Source organism: Primulina eburnea, chromosome 7 (genome assembly GCF_022965805.1).
Source record: "Primulina eburnea isolate SZY01 chromosome 7, ASM2296580v1, whole genome shotgun sequence".
NCBI classification, from domain to species: domain Eukaryota; kingdom Viridiplantae; phylum Streptophyta; class Magnoliopsida; order Lamiales; family Gesneriaceae; genus Primulina; species Primulina eburnea.
The window spans coordinates 39016022-39032702 of record NC_133107.1 but is presented as its reverse complement, the minus strand read 5'-3'; positions in this window follow the sequence as shown (position 1 = coordinate 39032702).

Here is a 16681-nt window from a genome sequence, read left to right as displayed (position 1 = left end):
CACCAAAAAATGTTTTGGCCCATTTAAATTTCACAAATATGTTGACCATCTAATGGCCCAACAACTCAAGGCCCATGACACTAAGATTGTCCAAAACACTTTTGGAAACCCTAGTCGTCATTGCCGTCGCCGGAGCTCCGTCGCCGGATTCCGGCAACACAATTTTTTTTTTTTTTTATATTTAAAAACCGAAGCAGGGGCTGCCCGAAAAATATATTTTTTTTTTGTTTTTCAAATTTTCGGCCTTCTCATTTCTTGCACCAAAAATTTCTCAAGCGGTTAGAAATCAATCTCAACATAATATTATGCAAATATTACACAAAAATCGTAACCTTAGCTCGGATACCACTTGTAAGCGGACCGGTTACGGTGGCCGGAAGCGCAACGGAAGTCAAAAATTTTAAATTTACAAGCAAAATTTCGGCCACCTAGTATAGTGTGTAATACTTACAAAATAATCACATACATAGGATGTTTAGAGATTTACCTATCAACCTCACAAGGTTGATGAATGGCACCAACTTTGTTGTAAACAACAAAGCTCTTCTTTGGTAGGCAAATCTACAAGCTCTTCCTTCTTTCCTTCGAGAAATAAGGCCCACCACTAGCAAGGCAAACCCCCTCAAGTTTTGCACTAGAAAAACTTAAGGATTTTTCAAAGAGAAGATTTTATTCTCCAAGAAATGAAGAACAAAAATGGAAGAAAAATGGGAGAGAAAATGGAAGGGAATTTTTGGCCAACAACATGGAATGAGGGAGGGAAGACTTGTCTTGGGTGTGTGAAAAAGTTGTCCCTCAAAAGTTGCATGCTTTTGAATTTTTTTAATAAAAAGTATTCAAAGTCTCTTCACCTCCCAAGCATGCAAACCCTTGCATGTCATGTATATAATATGGTTTTTAACACATTAAAACCATGGACTAAATTTTAATTATCTCAAACATATTTGAGATTAATTATATACTATTTGAATTTATTCAAGTCCCACTAGTTAAATAATTATTTTAATTGAGCTCTACAAGACTCAATATTATTTAATTGATGTTGTGAGGGAGTTCTCTGATGTATTTGAGGATGATGTGCCGGGTTTGCCGCCGGTAGAGATGTAGAGTTTGTGATTGATCTAGTTCCATGTACGGTTCTTATTTCTAAGGCTCCGTATAGAATGGCCCCTACAGAGATGAAGGAGTTGAAGACGCAGTTGCAGGATCTTTTGGATAAAGGTTTTATTCGAGCGAGTTCTTCGCCTTGGGGAGCTCCGGTTCTTTTTGTCAAGAAAAAATATGGATCATTATGTCTTTGCATTGATTACAGAGAGATCAACAAAGTGACTGTCAAGAATAAATATCCGTTGCCACGGATAGATGATTTGTTTGATCAGCTGCATGGGGCTAAAGTGTTTTCGAAGATCGATCTGCGAATTGGCTATTATCAGTTGAAGGTTAAGGAGTCTGATATCCTTAAGACGGCGTTCCGGACCAGGTACGGTCATTATGAATTTCTTGTGATGTCTTTTTGTCTGACTAATGCTCCTTCAGTCTTCATGGACCTGATGAACCGGGTGTTCAAGCCGTATTTGGATAGCTTCGTCATTGTTTTCATCGACGACATTTTGATCTATTCCAAGACCAGAGAGCTTCATGTAGAGCACCTCAGAGTTGTTCTTCAGTTGCTGAGAGAGAAGAGGTTGTATGCTAAGTTGAATAAATGTGAGTTCTGGTTGGAGCAGATTTCTTTCTTAAGCCATGTTGTCTCGAAGGATGGGATAACTGTTGATCCTGTGAAGATCGAGGCGGTTCAGAAGTGGCCTATCCCTACCACGGTATCAGAGGTGTGGGGACCCGGGCTCTAACTCGATTCTTTTTGGGATTAGTTGGATCTTTGCTAGAAAATGTGGGTCAAATTTTTTTTTTTTGCTTTTAATATTAAGTCAAAGGTATATAACCAAGCACAAAGTCTATATTTATTTCATTGCAACAAACATAATACACATGTCTTGTTTCATCCATATTCTACAAACCAGTAATTAAATACAGTACATGTCCAAAGTAAAAACTACTAGTTCATCTGCTACGCCCGTGATCACCACGCTATATCCATCTCTCATCTCTGTTGCGACCCAGATCCTGTCCTACCTGTTGTTATGTTCACATACAGACACCACAACAGCCGGAAACTCCGGTGAGAGCAAATCCCAATATAAAACATGTATACAAGCATGTCATGCTATTGAATACAAAATCATAATACATGTTTCAGTAATTTTGACACATTAGTAAATACATATAAAACAATCATGCACATAATCAATAACAATACGTCCCAAAATCTAGGAAACATAATTCATATCATTCAAACTCATATCTTGACTCGACTCGTATCTAAATCTAGGGATCCCGGTGTGAATAAGATGTAACGCCACCCCGAATGGGAGAGTAGGTGGGAGATAATCAATAACAATACCTCAGACTTGTCCCTTGTCATGCATGGATGTTATAGGTGTCTTTTATTCTTCATTTTGCGGGGGAAGGGACATCAGATAACCGAGAGAAAGAGAGGTTTTAAGGAAGAGGGAAGTTTCTTTCATTTTGAAGTTAGTTCATACAAAATATACATATCCAAACTTCAATTCAAACATAGATTTGTGTAGTTCTCATCAAAGGCTACAAGAAGAGGTAAATATTGTTCAATTCCAACATGATTCAGATCTTATGTATTGAAGAAATTATGATGTGGTTTCTGTTAAAGGTTCTTGAGATTATAAGTAACGTATATTCGCAACCAGATTGATTTTCGAATAGCGTATGCCATTGTTATGATTTCCAGCATATATGTGTATAAATTCCTGCAAATTTTGAGATGCTAATGGGTAGATTATGATGATGATAAGTTGAGGATTGTGATATGTTGATATATGGTGAGATTTGAAGTGATCGGTATGGCAAGTTTACGCCGTTATGCCGTCGAATTGTATCGAGATATATTATTGATTCGTACACGTATTGGTTGAGTTGAATGTTAATCTTGTATCTATTGAACATTGCCATTTCAGATTCATCGTGCCTCACTTCAACATCGAGACCACGACATCGATAAAGGTTTAACAACGGAAGGTATAATTCATGTTTGATTTAGGAAGACACAACTCAAGTGAGATTCAATTTGAGTTTCCCAACACAATCACATACTAGCTTGTTGTTTACATTTTGAATGTTTATGCTTTGTTAATAGATTCATATTCAAGCCTTTAAGATAGGTGAATCATTTGGTAGATTCTCCAAATAACTAGACGTTCGGTGGTGTCGACGCTTCGGATCAGAATCACTCCGATTGTCGATATTCGATACAGTCAGGACCGAAGTCTAGGAATAAGATGTAACGCCACCCCGAATGGGAGAGTAGGTGGGAGACTTGTTACATCTTATTCACACCGGGATCCCTAGATTTAGATACGAGTCGAGTCAAGATATGAGTTTGAATGATATGAATTATGTTTCCTAGATTATGGGACGTATTGTTATTGATTATGTGCATGATTGTTTTATCTGTATTTACTAATGTGTCAAAATTACTGAAACATGTATTATGATTTTGTATTCAATAGCATGACATGCTTGTATACATGTTTTATACTGGGATTTGCTCTCACCGGAGTTTCCGGCTGTTGTGGTGTCTGTATGTGAACATAACAACAGGTAGGACAAGATCTGGGTCGCAACAGAGATGAGAGATGGATATAGCGTGGTGATCACGGGCGTAGCAGATGAACTAGTAGTTTTTACTTTGGACATGTACTGTATTTAATTACTGGTTTGTAGAATATGGATGAAACAAGACATGTGTATTATGTTTGTTGCAATGAAATAAATATAGACTTTGTGCTTGGTTATATACCTTTGACTTAATATTAAAAGCAAAAAAAAAAAATTTGACCCACATTTTCTAGCAAAGATCCAACTAATCCCAAAAAGAATCGAGTTAGAGCCCGGGTCCCCACTCCTCTGATACTGTGGTAGGGATAGGCCACTTCTGAACCGCCTCGATCTTCACAGGATCAACAGTTATCCCATCCTTCGAGACAACATGGCTTAAGAAAGAAATCTGCTCCAACCAGAACTCACATTTATTCAACTTAGCATACAACCTCTTCTCTCTCAGCAACTGAAGAACAACTCTGAGGTGCTCTGCATGAAGCTCTCTGGTCTTGGAATAGATCAAAATATCGTCGATGAAAACAATGACGAAGCTATCCAAATACGGCTTGAACACCCGGTTCATCAGGTCCATGAAGACTGAAGGAGCATTAGTCAGACAAAAAGACATCACAAGAAATTCATAATGACCGTACCTGGTCCGGAACGCCGTCTTAAGGATATCAGACTCCCTAACCTTCAACTGATAATAGCCAATTCACAGATCGATCTTCGAAAACACTTTAGCCCCATGCAGCTGATCAAACAAATCATCTATCCGTGGCAACGGATATTTATTCTTGACAGTCACTTTGTTGATCTCTCTGTAATCAATGCAAAGACATAATGATCCATATTTTTTCTTGACAAAAAGAACCGGAGCTCCCCAAGGCGAAGAACTCGGTCGAATAAAACCTTTATCCAAAAGATCCTGCAACTGCGTCTTCAACTCCTTCATCTCTGTAGGGGCCATTCTATACGGAGCCTTAGAAATAGGAACCAGTACATGGAACTAGATCAATCACAATCTCTACATCTCTACCGGCGGCAAACCGGACACATCGTCCTCGAAATCATAAGCAATCAATTCAAATATAAGAGAAGAAATGTATAATAGAGTTTAACATCCAAACTCCTCTCTTAATGAATCCATCCTGAAATCTCTTTCTTGTATCAATCTCTGATTTCAATTCTGGAATAAAACGTCATAAAGTATACTATTCTAATACTTCTTAAATTAATTCTGACAGAATAATTCTTGCCATGTTGGTTATACAACATCCGTATAAACCAATCACAGTTCATAACAAAACAATACTAGCAGTTGTTATCAAACCTGTTAATCCCAATCAAGGACATATGAAATCTTCAGTTTCAAATACCAAGCATCATCATCCGATGTTGGTTTCTTTAATCTGTCCATTCTGAACTGTCTTGATAACTATTGTCATACAGTAATACTAAATCATATCCATTAGTGCTAACATCCAGCACTAAAGCTGTACAAAAATCTTCCAATCTCTGAATAACACATTCTGACTGTCTGTCAATCTGTGAAACAATCTAAGAGAGAGCTCATGATATATTCTATCACAAGTACCCAATCAATCAAAATCACAATCTGATATACTCTACTGTGGCATTCGAATCTTTCTGACCACTTTTCTGACATCAATCTGTGTCATTGGGTTATGTTTGAACGTGATCTGGTACAAACTGATAGATATAGATTGAACAATCTGTCAATCACAATCATATCACATCACAATCAAAAAAAAATGGTGGTAATTTCATTACAAAAGCCATAGAAATGTATTCCCATTTCTATTTAGAAATATACAAAATCTGTAATAATCTTCTGGTTTCTATCTTTTTGTCTTTTTCTGTTAGCAATTCCGACATATCAGTACAATTTCTGCCAACATTTCAATACAAATTCTGCCATCACTGATATACTCTGTCTATATTACACTATCTGTTCGAATACAATACATTCTCAATCATCAGACTAAACACTGAATCCATGACTGTAAGTTTCTGACAATATCTGTTCTTTCAGATTCGAACTATTTGATATACCCAAATTAGTTAATAACATAAAGTAAAGATAAAACTACCTACCTGGTATTCGGCTCTGACTATCGATATCACGCTTTGCTGTACCTCTCGGAAACAACTCTGATACAATTGAACTGTATATATTCTCAACGGTTCACAACCATCTGTATCATATACGAATTCAAAACAACAGTAATCTCAAATCAGAAATGAAATATCAATATCCTATACAGATCTAGTGAGTTCAGTGAACTCATAAAACAAGGATTTCTGATAAATATCTTCATGTCATTCTGATCAACTGTTATATCTCATCTGCCAATAAAATATGCTCCTCAAAACAATATAGGATGTCTCAAATACTGATTTAGAGCAATAATAATACTCAATAGATATAAAGCAACCGTCGTATAACATAATCTGCCAAATCAGACAAAATATATCTCTGACAATTCTGACATTTCTGAACTTTCTGGTCTTTCTGATATCGGTATCTTATCAATCACTGATCGCAATCTCAACTGTAACGAAATAAATCTGTATACTAACCTCATATATCACATATTCTGAATACAATCTGTTTCAAGCAAGATTCTTACCTGAATAATTTCTGTATACAATCATCACAGTTCTCAGAATATTCAATAGAACCTTCAAATATTCGATTCGATCAATCAAATATTGCAAATATATCAGAATCTCATAGATATAAAAAGTATAAAATCATCAGAACATCTCTGAATATATTGACACATGCCAAAGAGCAACACTAAATCAGGTGTAACTCCTGGTCGATATTCTTCTACTGATCTTTCAATTCATTCTGTACCATTCTGTACATTTAATATCATTCTGTACTGAATTCTAAAACAACAATCAGTATCTGATCTGAATTCAATTCTGAAATCTATCTTTCTGATGTAAAGCATATCTAAAATCTTATCTAGGCAAACATCTGCCAACTCGTATATCACTGTCAAATCTGCCAATGTTAGGCTCGATTTCAGTAAATCTACTGAATACATAAGGATACTATCTGTTCCTTTCTGTAATAATCGAGTCATAGACAATACAGATATCAAAGGAATTCTAAATCTAGAATCCTTGTCGTGGTATCTCCCCTGATCAGTCATCTCTGATCTAACTCTTACCATTTCTGGAAAATTTCTACAATATGTCTGTACTTGTTCAGCATATACATATAAATAATGCGTTCAAATCAGAAAACACAAGTACATCATAATCTATCTCTATTTCATTCTCATCTTACTGTAGTATACAATCTATACTGAAATCTCTGATATTAACATTTCCTCAACAAGCAAGGACATCAATACCACAGTACATACAGACCCAACAGATACAGCATATCTCCATGCAACTCAGTCAAAGATATTCTTAACAAATGCATTAGTATATATCAATACATATGCAATAGAATCGTAAAGAATAGTACCTGTTGTGAATTCTGGATCTGTTTCTCACTTAACACTGTTCCCTAAGATCTTCGGGACCGTCTCTGGGGACAAACTTTAGCAAAATGCCCCAGCTGTTTACAGATATTGCATCTACCAAGCACTCCTTTGCATTGCTCTGAGGAATGTCTCCTTCCGCAAGTCCTACAATAGACATCGGTATGGCTTGGACTGGAACCACTTGAGCTAGAGGAACCACTTCCCAACTTCTTGAATGGCTTCTTTTGAGCTTTCAGCAAATCTTGCTTTCCACTCGTGCTGCCACGCTCAATTTGAAGAGGGGATTGTTGTGTCTGAGGTGGCTTCACACACAACCTTGTCAATTGTCTAATCAGACTTGCCTCCGCTCTCTTCGCTCTACTCAGGATGTCAGCAAAATGATAAGGTCGTTGCAAATTCATAAATGCAACTACCTCCGAATTCAGCCCTCTGATGAACTGATTCACTACAGCTTCATCATTTCCAGCTATCTGAGGAGCAAAACGCAGTAGAGTCGAGAATTTAGCAGCATATTGGTCAATATTCAACTGCCCTTTGGCTCAAATTCTCAAACTCTAATTTCTTGTCCTCTCGGTACGAGACTGGGAAAAATCTTCGATAAAATTCAGTTCTGAATATTTCCCATGAAATCACTGTACCTCTCTGTGCCCACATTCTTCTACTGGTAATCCACCAACTCCTGGCGGCTTCTCGTAACTGGTAAGGCACCATTTTAACCCTCAGTTCATCTGTACAGTCAAGTAAATCGAACAAGATTTCTATATCATCAAACCAGTTCTGACACTCTTCAGATGTCTCGGTACCATTCATAACCGGCGGCTGTAATAACTCAAATTCTTTCATCTTTTCTTCTAACTGAGTTTCTGATACATCTCTCTGTTCAGACGAAGTATTGCCCTTTTCTGAAATTCTTCGAGGCGGTATATCTGAATATCAAACCAGTTAGTACATAGTCTATACAATCTGTCTCAGCCCTCCTCTGATCATATACCTCTGATCGAGACTCAGTTCTGATTCAGGCTTAATAATTACATGCTGTAATCAATTCAGATAACAACAACATGTAATAGGGAAAGCAATAAATCATGCTAGCATACACAATGTAAATCAACATGGATATAAATCTCATGCTAGCAATCACATGCAAGGAACGAAAATTCAATCTACCCCGCTCACTCTCTTCTATCTCAGTCTAGAAGATCTATCAGTTCTGAATATCTCAATCTAAAGGAACTATGGCTCTGATACCACCTGTTGTGGGGACCCGGACGCTAATCATCTTCTTAATCATCGTTGGGATTTAATTATCAGTTCTGATAAACAGGGTCTAAAAATTTTTCTTTTTAAAATATAAATGCGGAAGGTAATGGCATCTAATTACTATACATATCTGTATAAGACTACAATTCAGTAGAAAAGTACAATACTGTACAACCTAAGTCTAAGGTTCAATTACTAAATTCAAGTAATAAACCAAGTCTGTTACAAGTCCAGAATCACCACGCTAACTCGTCTTCTCTCATCGTCATCTCGACCCTGATCCAGCCCCACCTGTTGTCATGCACACATACAAAACAAGACAACAGCCGGATAACTCCGGTGAGAATAAATCCCAGTATAAAACATGGTAAACATGCATATACACATAATAATTCATGAAACATGCTGTCATGCATAAAAGCAATAACAATAGTAATAGAGTTCATCATCTATGAAATCTAATCTAACTGAACATGCTACTCGAATCAGATAAGCATGCATAGACAATCTAAATCATAAACACATGCTATCATGACTGAAAGCAATAATAATGGGTTTCATAGTCTATGAAACCACATCTATAAACACATGCAGTTCTAGTCAAATCATGTCTAGACTCGACTCAACTATAACTCTAGGGATCCCGGGGTGAATAAGACGTCACTGCCTGTCACCTACCCAACCACTCGGGGCGACTGTACGTCTTATTCCTAGACTTCGGTCCGAGCTGTATCGACGGCTGGCAATAGGAGTAATGGCTACTCCTAAGTTGAGATACACCGAACGTCTAGAAGTCTGACAATGACTGTCAAGACTTTCCTATCTTATATGCAATGAATAAGAATCTGTAAACAAAGCATAATCATATTCATAACTGAATATCTCAATTATCTTACCTGCTTGAATACAATTCTATAATCAAAGCATAATCAGGTAACAATATAAACAATAATCTAGTATGTGATTTTATTGGGAAACTCAAATTCATCTAATTTGAGTTATGCTTCCCGAATATCACATGAATTATACATTTGTCTTCCTCATCTGACGAAGACGATGTCTCGAATCTGTCCATATCAAATCTGAAACGACAATATCGAATACTCTGTATCAGTGAATAACTCAATATACAGTCTGTTCTGATCAATACTCAACTCTGAATCTACTCTGATCAATATCTGAACAAGATACCATCTGATTCATATCAACGAATATCACGATGAAATCTAAATCATAACTGAATCTGATCAATTGAAATCAACTGATGTTTTGACGGCATAACAATACAACCTGAATAACCCCGTCAGTTCTGAACATCACAAATATAATACTGGAATTCATAATCTGTGTCAATACAACTCATAATCTGAATACTAACACAATTCTGGTATAGAATCTCAGTTAATATCTTTCAAAAATCATAACAATTGTATAAACAGTCTGTTTCTCAATCTGACTTCGATTCTATGATGTCTAACATGACAAGAACATCATATATGAATCCTATTCAATTCTGACCATAGCATAATTTCAAAACATGTCTAAACGTAATAAAACTTACGTCCAGTTGTAGCCTGTGTTGATAGGAACACAGTACTGAAGTCAGATTCAAAATCAGACGGGCGGATTTCTCAGAAAAGGCGTAAGGATTTTCAACTTTTATTCGGAACCCTTTTCTCGATCTTCCCTTCCTCGATTTCTGAGGAATTCCAAAGGATATACGTATATATATATATATATATATATATATATATATATATATATATATCCAAACTTGCATGCAAATGAAACGTGTCTTCTTTTCTCAAAATTGGGTCGGCGCTCGAGCGGTAAGAAAGTACCGCTAGAGCGCGGCACTCTCGGTCCAAGAATTTCCCGAATGCACCTTGGCGCTCGGGCGGTCAAAATCTACCGCTCGGGCGCCGAACCTTCTGCCCGAACGATAAATTACCGAAACATTGGCGCTCGGGCGGTTGTTTTCTACCGCTCGAGCGCCGGGGGTGCTGCCCAAATCCTTAGCTAATCATGCAACGACGCTCGGTCTCGGCATATTGGTTCATTTAAATTCTTATAATTTCAATCATGTCAATTAATCAACGTCGGATTATAATGATTAAATCTCGGGCATTACATAAATACATGTCTTATTCTAGTACATTTAAACAAACTATTGTTTAATACAAACTACAATCTACAAGTAGTACAAATCCAGTAAAAGCCACTAGCAGTCTTCTGCGCCCGAAGTCACCACTCTATCTCGATCTCATCTCTGCCGTGACCCAGATCCTGCCCCACCTGTTGTTATGCACACATACAGACATAACAACATCCGGAAACTCCGGTGAGAACAAATTCCAGTATAAAACATGTATGCATGCTAACAAAAAATCATGAATTATGCATAAAAGCAATAATAATGGGCTCCATAGTTTATGAAACCAATCTATGTAAACATGCAATTCAAATCAAATCATATCTTGACTCGACTCAAGTCTAACTCTAGGGATCCCGGTATGAATAAGACGTCGATGTCTGCCACCTACCCTCCCAATCGGGGTGACGGTACGTCTTATTCCTAGACTTCGGTCAGGTCTGTATCAAATGTCTACAATCGGAGGAAGTCTACTCCAATGCGTCGATACACCGAACGTCTAGAAGTTTGGCAAATCTGCCAATGACTCTCCTATCTTAGATGCATAAATATAAATCTATAAATGCATAATCGTATCAAAAGATTTGAATATAAATCTATAAACAAATCATAATCATATCAAACGATAAACAACTATTCTAGTATGTGATTTTGTTGGGAAACTCAAATTGAATCTCATTTGAGTTGTATCTCCCCAAAGTCACATGAGTTATACCTTTCGTCGTACAATCTGTCGTTGTCGAAGTCTCGATGTCGAATCTGATAATATCAATCTGAAATGGCAATGTTGACACACATTCTATCAATATTCAAGTAAATCAACACATCTACGAATCAATAATAAATATCGGTACCATTCGACGGCATAATGACGTAATTTCTCGATACCGATCAACTCACACAACAATAATCAATATCCTTAACTCATATCCATCATACTTTATACATCATAAGCTCATATCAATTCTGAAACCTCCATTTTTCCAATTCAAGACATGCTGAAAATCATAACAATTGCATACAATTGCATCCGACTACGAATATACAATCACCAACTTCACAAGAAAACATAATCTTATGTAATTCACGATTTCCCCAATCATAATATCTCAAATCATGTTGAAAGTGCCACTTGCATCCTCTTGTAGCCCTTGATGTAAGGAGCACAAATCTAAGTTTGGATTAAAGTTTGGATGGCTAGATGTTGAGTGATCCCAATTCAAAGATGGGAGAACCTTTGCAATTCTCACAGCCTCTTCTCGGTCTTTAACTTCTGAAAGTGAAAGGAAAAGAATACACATCTCCTTATATTGCATGGCAATGACAAGTGTTATTAATTTTCAAGCAACACGCATGACCGCGGGTGCGGTGGCTTCATCAGCGCGGGTGCGCTCAACTCTTGGCCTTCCTTCCAAAAATTCATAAACGTCGACCGCAGGTGCGGTCACTCTTGCACCGCGGGTGCGGTCTGGCTTCGCACCAAATTTCCTTCCCTACTGGACATCAACCGCGGGTGCGGTGTATTTCTCAGTGCGGGTGCGGTGTTGCTTCGGCAACACATTCTAAAATCCAGGATTAATGACCGCGGGTGCTGTACGACAAAGGGTGCGGGGGCGGTCTCCCTTCAAGAAACATTTAATCTTTGCATTTTATCCACATACAATCTAGGCATTACAATACCGATGTGTATTGCAGTTCTTGTGGAGGCAGACATGCCACTGAGCAGTGTCAGGGTGTGATGGGTCGCTGTAACATCTGTCAACAGCAGGGTCACTTCGACAGGTTTTGTCCACAGAAAGGTGTACAGCAAGCTCAGAGTGTAGGAGCATCTGGTTCAGTAGCTCAGCCTGAGAGGCAAGCTTTGTCTGTCCATTCTTTTCAGCCCACTCCTACACAGACACAGCCCAGAGCCAGAGGTAGCCAGACTGTGAGCCAACCTCCCAGACAGCAGGCTCGAGTATTTGCATTGACCGAAGAGCAGGCCCAAGATGCACCAGATGATGTGATTGCAGGTAACTGTTTTCTTTGTGGTTATCCTGCCCATGTACTGATTGATACGGGTGCATCTCATACTTTCATATCTGAGCGTTTTGCCCTGTTGCATGTCGAGTCATTATCTGCTGTATTGTCCATTTCTTCTCCGTTGGGAAGTGGTCTCATATCTGTGACTTCAGTTAGACATTGTATACTACAGTTTGAGGGTCATGAGATTGACTTAAATTGCATTGTGCTTGGGTTAGCTGATTTTGACTGTATTGTTGGTATCGATATGTTAACCAAGTACAGAGCCACTGTAGATTGTTTCCAGAAGATTGTCAGATTCAGACCAGAGATGGCTGATGAGTGGAAATTCTACGGTAAGGTTTCCAGATCTCGGATTCCCTTAGTATCTGTTTAAACGATTACTAGATTATTGCAGAAAGGAGCAGACGGGTTCCTTGTATATTCAGTAGATCTACTGAAATCGAGCCCAGCATTGACAGATCTGCCAGTAGTACGTGAGTTTGCCGATGTATTCCCCGACGAGATTCCAGGGTTACCTCCAGCTCGAGAGGTAGATTTTAGCATTGATCTCATTCTAGGTACTGTTTCCTATATCCCGAGCTCTGTATACAATGGCACCTATTGAACTGAAAGAACTGAAATCACAATTAGAAGATCTTCTAACCAAGGGGTATATCAGACCGAGTGTGTCTCCTTGGGGCGCTCCAGTGCTATTTGTGCGAAAGAAAGATGGTTCGATGAGATTGTGTATTGACTACCAGCAACTGAACAAGGCAACAGTGAAGAACAAATATCCATTGCCTCGTATCGAAGACTTATTTGATCAGTTGCAGGGATCCTCTGTGTATTCCAAGATTGATTTGAGATCTGGATATCACCAGCTGAGAGTTCGAGATGTTGATATACCGAAGACAGCGTTCCGAACCAGGTATGGACATCATGAATTTATTGTCATGCCTTTTGGTTTAACGAAAGCTCCAGCGGTGTTTATGAGCCTGATTGATGCGAATCTGGACGGGCATGGTGTTCAAAGGATGTCTAAGGACGTTCAAATAGGCACTACAAGGAGTGATGATCAAGGAAGAAGGGCTCGTGATGCATGGGAGTATGTCTTGAAAGCGGACCGGTTACGGTGGCCGGAAGCGCAACGGAAGCACAAAAATCAAATTTTTAAGACAAAAATTTCGGCCACCCCAAGGACTTGTGCAATATTTACAAAAACAAAAACACCATACATAGGATGTTAGAAATATATACCTATCAACTTTTAAAGTTGATGTTTGGCTCCAACTTTGTTGTCAAACAACAAAGCTCTTCAAGGCATGAAGATCTACAAGCTCCTCCTCCAAATCCTTGAAACTTTCCTTCAAATTAGGCCCACCACCAACTAGGTAGATCCCCTCACAATTTGCACTAGAAAAATGTGAGGATTTTTCAAAGAGAAGTGCGTGTGTTCTTAAACAATTCAAGAACACAAAAAGGAAGGAAAAATTGGAGAGAAAAATATGGTGAGGTTTCGGCCAACTCCATGTAGAGAAGAGGGAGAATGAATTAATTTTTTTTGTCTTGGTGTTGCAAAAAGCAAAAGTAAAAAAGTTGCATGCCATGCAATTTTTTATTCAAAAGTAATCTCCACCTCTTCACCTCCCATGCATGTATATAATATAGTTTTTAATCAAATTAAAAACTTTGGACTAAATTTAATTATCTCAAACATATTTGAGACTAATTAAACATTACTTGAATTTACCCAAGTCCCACTAGTTAAATAATTATTTTAATTGAGCTCTACAAGACTCAATATTATTTAATTAATCCAACACTTGAATTAATTTAATTATTTGGGCTCTACTAGGCCCACTAGTGTTTAATTAATTCAACACTTGAATTAATTTATTTAGTCCATAATAATGTCTATGAAAATCACAATTTTCAATTACATTATTCACTTGGCCAAATTTTAATTTAGGAACACTTCCATAAATCAAAATTTACATTTCTCTCATAGAAGTCATACTTCTATTTTTCTTTACACTTATAAACTCATTTATAAGTTGTTCAACACATTGAACTATTTTCTCCTTTATAGAAGTCATACTTCTAATTTTCCTTTACGCTTATAAACTCCTTTATAAGCCGTTCAACACATTGAACTATTTTACTTCTCATCGGGATTTACAAAGCTAGTACTTGTGTGGCCCTCAATGGTTCATTGATACAACTAGCCGTGGGTTCACATCTCTATGTGATTCGGACTAAACATGTCCTTATTCGAGCATACCCCAATTGCTCCATTCTTACTTATCAACTCCTTGATAGTAAGAACGTCAGAACTCAAGTCTGATAGTACCCAACCAATCACGTTAAACGCCTAGCAGCATCGCTTACGTGATTCCCTAGGTATCACATGATAGTGCCTGCAAGAACCATTCAATTATGGTTAGCGTACAGTACGGTCCCGTCAACTCATATATCCCGATCGATTCGACAACCATTGGTATATCGAGAGTTGTCCAAGAATCGATACTATGTGTCATGTCGTAGTTGCATCGATGGTGTAATCTATGAAACACCTTTTCATAATTACAACCATACTCTGGCCAGAGATTTCGATCTACATACACATGATAACACATAGGATATCCATACCCGAAGGTAAGCGGTGAATCCCCGACTACAATGCATCGACTCCTATGTGTTTCGACAGAACACCCAACCTTGCCACCTGATGACCCCATGAGAGTCGGTAAACAAGTCAAAGTGTAATTCTAGCACATAGAGTCTCAATGTTGTCCCGGGTCATAAGGACTAATTCTGTACAACCATAAACCAGGACTTTTCCACTCGATAAGTGAGAACCACTTGGAAAGTCCTTTTATGGAGGGTTGTTCAGTGCACTCTACAAGGAGCACCTATCTGCATGTTCGGACATCACAATGTCCCCTACCAATGAAACATGGTACTCACATCGCAGATACTAGTCTCTAACTCGAGCGGCCTATATCCTTCTTAGTGGCGGCTGAATCGACTAGGAACTGTTTAGAATATACAGTATTGCAAATATGAGTTTCATGATACTCATCATATGAGCATCCCATATTCTTTCTACTATTTGTATATTCAAGGGCTTTATCTATGCAGCTAGCATGGGTATACAGATAAAGATTTGCCAAAATAATAATTTCAAATATTATTAAAATAAAGACTGCTTATACATAGAGTTTCATTGTGAACACTCGGCCAACACTTGGCTCGACGTGCACCTACTCTAACAATCTCCCACTTGCACTAGAGCCAACTACCTATATGCATAAAACCCATTGATTCGCGATGCTTGTCGAACAATGGTCCAGGTAAAGGCTTAGCTAGTGGATCAACAACATAATCTGCGGAGCCGACTTTGTCAATAGACACTACTCTTCTTTCCACAATCTCTCCGAGGATGTGGTACTTTCTCAATACGAGTTTGGATTTCTGATGAGACCTTGTCTCCTTTGCTTGAGCTAAAGCTCCCGTGTTGTCACACAACACCGGGACAGGAGCAACTTCATTAGGAATGACGTCCAACTCTTAGACAAATTCCTTATCCAAACAGCCTCTCTTGCTGCATCTGATGCAGCAATGTATTCGGCCTCTGTGCTGGAATCCGCAATATTGTCATGGTTGGAACTCTTCCAAGAGACAGCAGCACCATTGAGCATGAATACAAACCTAGAGGTTGACTTCGATTTATCGATATCGCTTTGGAAGCTAGAGTCGGTATAGCCTTCCAATTTCAGTTCTCTATCCCCATAGACCAAGAACAACTTATTGGTCCTTCTCAACAACTTGAGGATGTCTTTCACAGCTTTATGGTGTGGAAGACCGGGGTTCGATTGATATCTCTTCACTACACATAGTGAAAACGCCACGTCAGGACGTGTAGATATCATCCCATACATGATGCTACCATTTGCCGAAGCATACGGAATGCGTGTCATCGCCACTATCTCTGCATCTGTCTTGGGAGACAGACTTGGATAGGGACACGCCATGACACACT